At 42.1% G+C, this 10726-nt stretch overlaps 1 pseudogene; it reads left to right on the forward strand.

Moving 5' to 3' along the window:
• Positions 1-3966: 3966 nt before the first annotated feature.
• On the forward strand, positions 3967-4886 carry LOC109455009 (aldo-keto reductase family 1 member B10 pseudogene; annotated as a pseudogene).
• Positions 4887-10726: the final 5840 nt, after the last annotated feature.

The following is a 10726-nucleotide window of genomic DNA, read 5'->3' on the forward strand; positions in this document are numbered from 1 at the left end:
AGGAAGTATAATATTTTTAGAAGTTTTTAGACAACAAAAAATGAGTTATTATAATAACTTGTAATGAGCAACCAAACAATGAAACATGATTCCCTTTGGATTATTTAGCCATTTAGCTTTACGTAATTGAATGAATACTGTGCTTGGCCTGCTGCCATCAGAGCTGGATGGTGACAATCCTGATTGATTTCACCACTAACGACACTGACTACCATGTCTCTCCTCCAATGCCTTTCTTTTTGCCGTAATGTAGAACCTAATTCTCATTTGTCTTCACTCATTTGCACCTGAGAAGAGGAATTAATTGACCACTTTTGTTTCCAATGATGGTCAGCTTTCAGTTGAAGATAAAGTCTTTGTAGAGTCCATATATATGTATAGGCACAAAAAACTTCTCAAAGAGAAAGTAACCATCTGTAAAATTACAATGCTCTTCCCACTTAAAAAGTAGAATATCCCTAATGTCTTTAAAAGCTGATGGCTTTTTAAGGGGGAAAATGGCTGCTAACAGAGAGGTACAACATTTTTAAACCAACATATGGAAAGTATCATAGACCAAGAAGTGAAAGAGTCCTGAATTACATCCAGGAGATCTCCCTGGTTATAATTATAAACACTTATGAAATCACTGATATATAAATGCAGCAATACGAAGCCCTCAACTCTTGGCCAGAAGCAAGCAAAAAAATTTTTTTTTATTCCAAAGCCAACGATTTATATGTATAACACTTCCAAGCTGAAACTAGCATTGTCATTATATTTATTCATAAAATGATAGATGGGCCATTTCCTGATGAATGAGCAGATCTCCTAGCATTCAATGGAAAATTAAAGTACAAAAGAGGGACAGTGTCACTCAGCAAAACATCTTATGTTATGTTTCTTTCTGGACTGACAACCAAAAATGACATGAAAAATGAGTGTCTTGCAACGGTCTAAGTTAAACCTCATTTCAGGGCTCCTAAGGGTAGGTTCTCAGATATAGCAAAGCCAAGAGGCACTAAACCACTGTGTCTAACATTCAGAACTGAGGCAGAGCAAGCCCTTTGGGGAGAGAACAGAGATGATCTGTAATAACAATCCTAGACCTTGAACCTATGAGGCAGTGCCTATGAGGTTGCCAGTCCAAGGGAATGTCATAGGAACTGCTACTGTCAGATCCGAGTGTTTAGCAGAGAGTTGAATTAGCAGCAATCTCTGAGTTGCGCACTGAATTTATTATTGATCCTGGTAAAATGTGTCACCTTTCCAAACCTACAGTTCCTCATCTTTCCTATCAGTGCTGCTTTCGTATTCCTTCCAGCTTCCACAATTCTACATTTTCACAATTCTCTGCTTTCTCCCACAATTCCCACTTCTTTCCACAATTCCCTCTCTTTCCCACAGTTCCCATTACTGTCATAATTTTCTTTCTCCTACAGTTGGCTATTTCTCACAATTTCCTATCCTTTCCACAATTACATGAGGCTCCTACAATTCTCTCTTCTCTCTGATAATTCTCCATTCTCTCCCACAATGCTCTGCTTCTCCCACAATTCTCTGCTTCTCCCACAATTCTCTGCTTCTCCCACAATTCTCTGCTTCTCCCACAATTCTCCATTTTCTCCCACAATTCTCTGCTTCTCCCACAATTCTCTGCTTCTCCCAGAATTCTCTGCTTCTCCCAGAATTCTCTGCGTCTCCCACAATTCTCCATTTTCTCCCACAATTCTCTGCTTCTCCCACAATTCTCTGCTTCTCCCACAATTCTCTGCTTCTCCCAGAATTCTCTGCTTCTCCCACAATTCTCTGCTTCTCCCACAATTCTCCATTTTCTCCCACAATTCTCTGCTTCTCCCAGAATTCTCTGCGTCTCCCACAATTCTCCATTTTCTCCCACAATTCTCTGCTTCTCCCACAATTCTCTGCTTCTCCCACAATTCTCTGCTTCTCCCACAATTCTCTGCTTCTCCCAGAATTCTCTGCTTCTCCCACAATTCTCTGCTTCTCCCACAATTCTCCATTTTCTCCCACAATTCTCTGCTTCTCCCAGAATTCTCTGCGTCTCCCACAATTCTCCATTTTCTCCCACAATTCTCTGCTTCTCCCAGAATTCTCTGCGTCTCCCACAATTCTCCATTTTCTCCCACAATTCTCTGCTTCTCCCACAATTCTCTGCTTCTCCCACAATTCTCTGCTTCTCCCACAATTCTCCATTTTCTCCCACAATTCTCTGCTTCTCCCACAATTCTCTGCTTCTCCCACAATTCTCTGCTTCTCCCACAATTCTCTGCTTCTCCCACAATTCTCTGCTTCTCCCACAATTCTCTGCTTCTCCCACAATTCTCTGCTTCTCCCACAATTCTCTGCTTCTCCCACAATTCTCCATTTTCTCCCACAATTCTCTGCTTCTCCCAGAATTCTCTGCGTCTCCCACAATTCTCCATTTTCTCCCACAATTCTCTGCTTCTCCCACAATTCTCTGCTTCTCCCACAATTCTCTGCTTCTCCCACAATTCTCTGCTTCTCCCACAATTCTCTGCTTCTCCCACAATTCTCTGCTTCTCCCACAATTCTCTGCTTCTCCCACAATTCTCCATTTTCTCCCACAATTCTCTGCTTCTCCCAGAATTCTCTGCGTCTCCCACAATTCTCCATTTTCTCCCACAATTCTCTGCTTCTCCCACAATTCTCTGCTTCTCCCACAATTCTCTGCTTCTCCCACAATTCTCTGCTTCTCCCACAATTCTCTGCTTCTCCCACAATTCTCTGCTTCTCCCACAATTCTCCACTCTCTCCCATAATTCCCGTTTTCTCCATAGTTCTCTGCTTCTCCCATAATTCTTCATTCTCTCCCATAATCCTTTTTCTCTTCTGCAATTCTCCATTTACTCCAATAATTCCCATTTTCCCCACAATTCCCAGCTCTCCCATAATCTCCATTCTCTCCCACAGTTCTGTGCTGCTGCCACAATTCTCCATTCTTCTGTAATTCCCATTTTCCTCACAATTTTGAACTCTCTCATAATTCTCTGCTTCTCTTACAATTCTCCATACTCACCCACAATTCCTAGTCTCTCCCATAACTTCCTATTTTTTCTACAATCCTCTGTATTCTCTTAGAATTCCTTTCTCCCACAAAATTCTCCATTTTCTCTTACAGTCCTTTTTTTTCTCTCCAAACTTCTACATTCAGTTTCACATTTCTCTTTTCTGTGAGTATTCTCCATTCTCTTTCACAATTCTCCCACAACTTTCCTTTCTCACAATTTTCCATTCTCTCCCACAATTCTATGCCACTCCTACAATTCTTTGTCCCACAATTCTTTATTGTAGCACTTTACATTGAATTTTGTAATTATGTCTGAAAGTGTATCTTTCTATTACCTACCAGTGAGTTTCCTGAATTTGGAAAATATATCTTAGTAAGCTTTCCATCATTTATATTAGTGCTGGTCAGTCACAGTGCAACCTTCCTACAGGTGCCAATTCACATACTGTTCTGTCTATGATGAGATGAAGAGCCTGTGCCAGAAGGGAAAGCAATCTCCTTCATCAAGAAAGCCTTGCTATTAAAAAAAAAAAAAAAGTTATCCTAACTAAACACTGTGCTGAGTGACATGTCAGATTTAGGTTCTAGTACAAGATTCTTATTTCAGTTTGGACCAGTAATGAGCAGTTCCTGGACTGGCAGTTGAATAACCCTGCCCTATTACTTATAGTCTAGGTCCTGTTGTATAAAGGAGCAATCACTGAAGTGGTCAGTAAGCAGATAATGAAAGGATAAAGGAATTAATGAATCCTGAACAATGTCATTTGGTCAGCAGTACTTATGGAGCATCTGTGACATGCCAGGTCTTGTGCTACAAGTAAGTACTGAGAATACAAAAATGAACATGGTAGACAAAGTCCCTGCTTGAGGGCTAGCCACCTTAACCGGGGCACAAGACATCTATCTGCTCGCTCAGAACTGTTTCTGCGACAACCATGGCCACCTTTGTGGAGCTCAGTACCAAAGCCAAGATGTCCATTGTGTGCCTGGCACCTGGAAATCTCCCCCAAGCAAAGTGAAGGATCCTATGAAGATAGACATTGATGCAGAATATCACCACATCATCTGTGCCTATGTGTATCAGAAGAATGAGGTAGGGAAGCCATCCAAGAGAATGTTGTGAAGCAGGACGAACTCTTTATCATTAGCAAGGTCCACCTTTGACAGAACTCTAGTGAAAAAAGCCTGTCAAAAGACCCTCAAGGGTGTGAAACTGGACTATTTGGACAACTACCTGGTCACAGGGATTACAGCCTGGGAAGGACTTTTCCCTGAAGACAATCAAGGCAATGTCCTCACTAGTAAAGTAACATTCTTCACTGCCTAGGAAACTGTGGAAGAGCTGATGCCCAAGGGGCTGGTGAAAGCCACTGGAATCTACAGCTTCAACCACTTCCAGATTGAAAGGCTCTTGAACAAACCTGGACTGAAATACAAAGCAGTGACGAACCATATTGAGTGTTACCCATACCTAACACAGAAGCAATGGTTCCACTGCTGCCACCACAAGAGCATCGCTGTCACAGCGTACAGCCCTCTGCACTCTCCAGGTAGACCTTGGGCCAACCTAGAGGACCATTTCCTACTGGAGGATCCCAAGAGTAAGGAAATTACTGCAAAGCATACCAAAAAAAACACAGCCCAGGTTCTGATCCAGTTCCATACCCAGAAGTATGTGGTTGTAATCCCCAAGTCTGTGACACCAACACGCATTGTTGAGAACTTTGAAGTCTTTGACTTTAAATTGAATGATAAGGTGATGGTGACCATACTCAGCTTCTGCAGAAATTGGAGGGTCTGCACTGTGGACCATATGTCTCATTTGGAGGATCATCACTTCAATGCAGAACATTGAAGCTGAATCTCCTAGCAGATTCTCTGTCTTGACTTGACTGAAGTGTAACTCTCTCCACCAGAGTCCTATTTTAGCCAAGCTAATCTAAAATCATATTGAGCCTGGCCCTGACCTAGGCCAGAACCTAGGAGCGTTGTATCTAGATAAGTGTGTCCAATCAGGAGCAAATTATCTCAGGGACTTATGACTCAGGTAAGCCAATTACAACTATTTTTCCATGTATTTGAGCTGATCACCAGGGAACTCTGCTAACACTGAGGATACAAAGATTAAAAAAATAAAGAATAATAGCTAAAGAAAAAAAAAGTCCCTGCTCTTATGGAATTTACTTTTTAGTAAATAGATTCAACCAATCAACTGATGATCCAATACACAAATAATTTCAAAGTGTGAGAAACATCATGAAAAAAATAAAACAGGCAGTGTGACATAGATTAAGGGATAATGCTGCTCGTCTCCTGGGAGCTTGTTGGAAATGCAGAACGTCAGACACACACACACACACACACACACACACACACACACACACACACACACCCAAAGCACTGAGTCCAAGTCTGCATTGTAACAGGATCCCCCAGAGATCCGTGTGCACGATACACATGGAGAGCCCTGGACACAACCTCAGATAGGGTTTACCAGAGACCTCACTAAGGAAGTGACAGTTTAGCTGAGACCTGAATGATGGGAAGGACCCAGCCATGTAAAGATCAGGACGAAGAGTGGTCCAGACAATGGGGACACTAAAGGAAAGCATTCTGTGATGGGAATGAACGGGAAGGCCCGTGTGGCCCTAAGAGAGTGAGTGAGGGGCCAGGAAGGGTGAGTGAGTGGGGGCAGGGCGCTAGGAGGGGTGTGGGGCTGGGTCAGGGAAGGCCCGTGTGGCCCACAGAGCGCGAGTGGGGGGCCAGGAAGGGTGAGTGAGTGGGGGCAGGACGCTAGGAGGGGTGTGGGGCTGCGTAGGCTGGGCCTCTTAGGCTAGGGGGAGAAGCTTGCATTTTCTTCTACGTGAAATGTGAAGCCATAGGAGGTTTTCAAGAGAACAGTTACTCACCTGACAGCAGGGAGAATTTGGTTTTCTCAACTTTGCTCTCCAGCACTCTCCAGTGATGCCTGGACACCTTCCCTTGGCTCCCTGCCAGCGTTGTCCAGGCTCTTCACAGGGTTCGCTGAGGCCCAATGAATGGAGGCAAGTTCCTAAGACAGCGGGCGTCCCCTTAGAGCTCAGTGTGCCCCCAGGTCTGCGCGGATTCACCAGGACTCACCACATCTGCACTCAGGGGGAGCGTGTCTATATCATGTCTGTATCCATGTCTGAAATCAATGCCACTTTTCTTCAAAGGGATTTGTTGCCAATGAAATTATATATTGCTAGCGGTTATCATTCTGTTTAATATTTTCAACATCATTATACCAATTTCAGAGAATGTACTATTGCTAGTCAATAAATCCCAATCTTTGTTTTCTTAATGATAGTTCAGAGTCTCTTCTCAAACTTATAAAAAGAAAATTAATTCTTATTCACTTTACTATTCAAAGAATGCTCTAAGATTGTGAATAAATATCTTTCAGTTGGGATCAGTCTCAACTTCTTATCTGAACCCTAGTTCCATGCTTCCAGACAGACATAGGACATTACTCTTCGAATAAGTTTCTCTTATTTATAGCTGAATCCACTTATGACTAGACTCTGTATTTCTCCTACAAGCATGAAGCCTTTTCTATCTGCTTGCTTTTTATCGGGGGAGGGGGTTCCCAAAGGAAAACCTTAGACTCGTCTTTGACTTTTGTTCCCACTCTTTTATCATTTATATTCATTTTGTTATCAAATCTTGGTGTGTGTTTTTTTTTATTATTATTCTTTTGGCCCTTTCCCCTCAATTCCTACTGCTAGAACCCTAAACTTCATTTTTCCAACAAGGTCTAGGTTCTCCATACCTATGGATTATAGTCCCTGGACTCCAATTCTAGGAAGAAACAGGATACCTTGACGTTGTCTTCTTAGAACCGTTATTGCCTCTTCGACTTCAGGGTGTAATGATTTGTCCTGTGTTTCTCCAGAAGTAAAGTACAGAAACAGTTCTTCAATTCTCCAGCTCTAAACTCAAAGCAGCATCTTTACAACGTACAAAGAATGTTGTGTTGTCAAAACCCATATTTTATTTAAACATTAGTCCTGTCTTGGCCAATTCCAAACTCCCTAAAAATAAAAATTAAAAAACCTTTAAACTCCCTGAAGTCTAGAGCTATAACCTTCGTGCCACTGCGTTTCTCTTCAAATATATTTTTTTTCTGGCAATTTAAACTCCAAAGGTTCCTGTGAGCTGCTTTCAGCTGCTTAAACGATTGATTTTAAATGTCAACATTTATAATACCCAGAGGCTGACATTTGCAAACCTTTAAGTATAATTTTTGTGTCATATACAACTCACTGTAACACTTAAAAGTCATTTTAATCTGGCTTTCCTTTTTCTTATACACTAAGGACAGAGTGTTTACTAAAATGACAGTCATCTATAATGACTGTACAGTGGGAAAGGCATTTTGACAGGAAATAAAGCATTGCCTATGATCCTTGATGGCGCCCTCACACCCCAAATGTTTAACTCAGTTAAATGTTTTAAACTTTCACTTTGGATCAACTACTGTTCTGTCTCTGAGGACTTTCCACAGATAAATGTTGAGTGGTCTTGGTGTTTTCCCTATCTTCTTCTTTCTCCAAAAATTCAGACCAGATGGCATACTTATTTAGTTAAGGTTCAGTTTCCAGAATGTTTTTTGTTTAGGTTCAAGTTGAAAAAAAAAGTGTCTACTTGGAATGACTTCATTAAATTTTTGGAAATATCTTCCTTCGTTTGCAATTTAATTTTTTTAAATTTAAAATTCCACCAAACAGTGACCAATTTGGTCACACAATGTAACTTCTATGGGGTGTTAGGTCTCTTCCAACTATTACTCCAACAAAGAGGAATTCATCATAGGTGAGGACAAAATGGGCTTTTCAGATCGCACATCAAGGCTGGTCTGCTAAGGTGTGGAGACATGCAATGGCAGAAATAGCAAATAAACCTAATGGGGTGGGGTCACTGATCTTCATTGTATAGCAGGAGTCAGCAAACTAGGGTCCAGGGGCCACCTTCTGTCCACAGCCTGACTTTGTACACTCTGGGAGCCAAGAATAATTTTTACACTTTTAAATGGTTGAAAAACAATCAAACGAAGAAGGATATTTCTTGATACATCAATATCACATGAAATTGAAATTTCAGGGCCCATAAATAAGGTTTTATTGGAATATAGCCACACTCACTCATTTATGTGTCATCTGTAACTGCTTTGTGTACTACAACAGCACAGTTGAGTAGTTGTGACAGAGGCCATACAGCCCGCAAAGCCTAAATTGTTTACTAGGTCCTTTACAGAACAAGTTTGCCAGCTTCCACTCCATGGGATCATCTTTTCTGTCACTCTCCTTACTCTCTTTGAACCCCTGCAGCCAGAGCTCTTGGGCTGCCTCCCTCTCAGAAAAGCACGTTCCTCTTGGAGGCTAAATTGTGTCGGTCTGCATTAGCCTAGGTCTTAAGCAAAAGGAGTTCTTGAGGATTATATATATCCTAGACCAGAGTAGGAGCTAGCGCTAGCTAGTGGTGACAAGATGGAACGCGAATGTTTGCCTCGGGTGCTTTGAGTATCCCATTTCCCTTGGGAGAATGGCCAGGGTGAGGGTGGGGTGGGGCAGTCATGGAAGATATAGGTTTGTTGATTTGTGATCCTGTTCATGTTTGTTTATGCACAACAAGCAGCTGAGCTGAGCCCATGCATGATAAACAGAACCTCTCTGGAATAATCTGCATCAGAGGGCGGGGCCTGACCACCACCGTGGAAAGCAGACTCCTCCTTCAGCGTTGTGGCGTTGGGCGATATTGGTTGTCATAGGCTGTTCTGATGGTCAGATGCAAAGCGTATGCCAAGCGTTTACAGAGAGTTTGGCCCATAGTAGGAGCTCATAGTGAATACTTGCTGTTGTCATCAATCAAGGTGTCTTTCTTCTTCCTTTAAATTTGTTGACATTGTTACTTGCACCTTTTCCTTCACTTCTTCCTGACCCACTGCTCTTACTTAGTGGTACATTAGTACATTAGAATCACTATAGGGGCTTTCAGAAAAACACTGACACCCAAAAGCCAGAAATCCAGCTCTGGTCAAGTTAAGCAGAATCTCTGGAGAGAAGTCCTGGGGTTTAACTCATGGTTTCAGTAAAGTTTGCCTTGTGGTTCTAATGGAGAACCCGCCAGAACCTGCCCATAAGCTGGATTCCTCTGCCTGAGTCCCCCGGAACTGCACTTGAAAGCCTCCGGAGCCTGCCTGCCAAGTCCAATGGCCGTTTTCTCACCATCCTTGATCTCACTGAATTTGTTGACACGGTTGACTACTTTCTTGAAAGTTTCCCTTTTTTTTTCATTCTTGCCTTCCTCGAGCTTTTCTATTCACTCTTTTTCACTAGTCCATTTCCTCTCCTGCCCTCCTTAGACATGGTTGGTCAGTCAAAATCACTCTCATATCATGAGTCCGAGCTCTGACCTTTCCTGTGAGCTTGCAGCTTGCATCTTTAGCGGCCTGTTAGACGCCCCAGAGGTCTCTTCAATTTACCTGGCCCCAGGTAAATTGTGATCCTGGGCAAGTCACATAACCTCTTTGTGCTTCAGATTCTTCATCTGTAAAATGGGGTTAACACCAGTATCTACCTCTTAGGGTTGCTGTGAGGAATGAGGTTTAAATCAATTAATTCAGGAAAAAGATTCAGACCAGTACCCAGCCCATAGTACTCCACAGATGGGAGCTGCTGCTGCTGTTGGTTGTTGTGTTGTTATTGTTATCTTCATTATTATTGTACATTAATTCTCAAAACCATCTTGGAAGTCAAGTACTGTTATCCACATTAACCTGGGCACCAGAGAGATTAAGTAATTTTCCTAAGGCCACACAGCTGATAAGAATTTGAGCCCAAGTCGAATTCCAAAGCCCATGCTTTTTCTACTATAATACGAAGATAAAAGAAAACTTAATATGATTTTATTCAATATAGTTAGCCTTTTTTGGTAATTCAAACTTAGGGCAACCAACCATCTCAGTTTGCCCTGGACTGAGGACTTTCGGTGTTAAACCAAAAAGTCCTAAACAAACTGAGACGAGTTGGTCACCCTATATAATCAAATCCAAGCCCTCCCTACCAACCTCCAAAAAAAAGTACTCTTGGCCTAATTACCTACAAAATTGCCTTGACTTTGTCCACAAGGATAAAATGATAGGGTGATATTGTGATTTATAATAAGAAATGTATATTTGGTCTTCAGCCCAGTTCTTGGCACAGAGATCCTAAAACCCTTGAAATTTCCTAAGTGATGAGAGCAACAAAATTGTCTATTGTTATGTTCATGAAGTGACTTTTAGAAAGAGTCTAAAGATGTGCGTTGGTTGCCAGGGTTCTCAACCAGGTGATTAGAGGACTGGAGCTTGAACGCATACCCTGACCTCCAGGGAGGGGAGAAGGGCCGAAGACTAAAGTCAGTCACCAATGGCCAGTGATTTAATCAACCACGCCTATGTAATAGAACCTCCATAAAAACCCAAAAGGACGGGGTTCGGAGAACTTCTGAGTAAACACATAAAGATCTGGGGAGAGTGGTGAGCTCAGAGAGAGTGTGGAAGTTCCGCACCCTTTCCTACACACCTTGCCTCATGGTTCTCCATCTGGCTGTTCCTGAGTTATATCCTTTTATAATAAACCAGTGATCTAGTAAGTAAACTGTTTCTCTGAGTTCTGAGAGCTGCTCTAGCAA

The sequence above is a fragment of the Rhinolophus sinicus genome, chromosome 18 (genome assembly GCF_057876585.1).
Source record: "Rhinolophus sinicus isolate RSI-liver-muscle chromosome 18, RSI-T2T, whole genome shotgun sequence".
In the NCBI taxonomy this organism is placed as follows: Eukaryota; Metazoa; Chordata; class Mammalia; order Chiroptera; family Rhinolophidae; genus Rhinolophus; species Rhinolophus sinicus.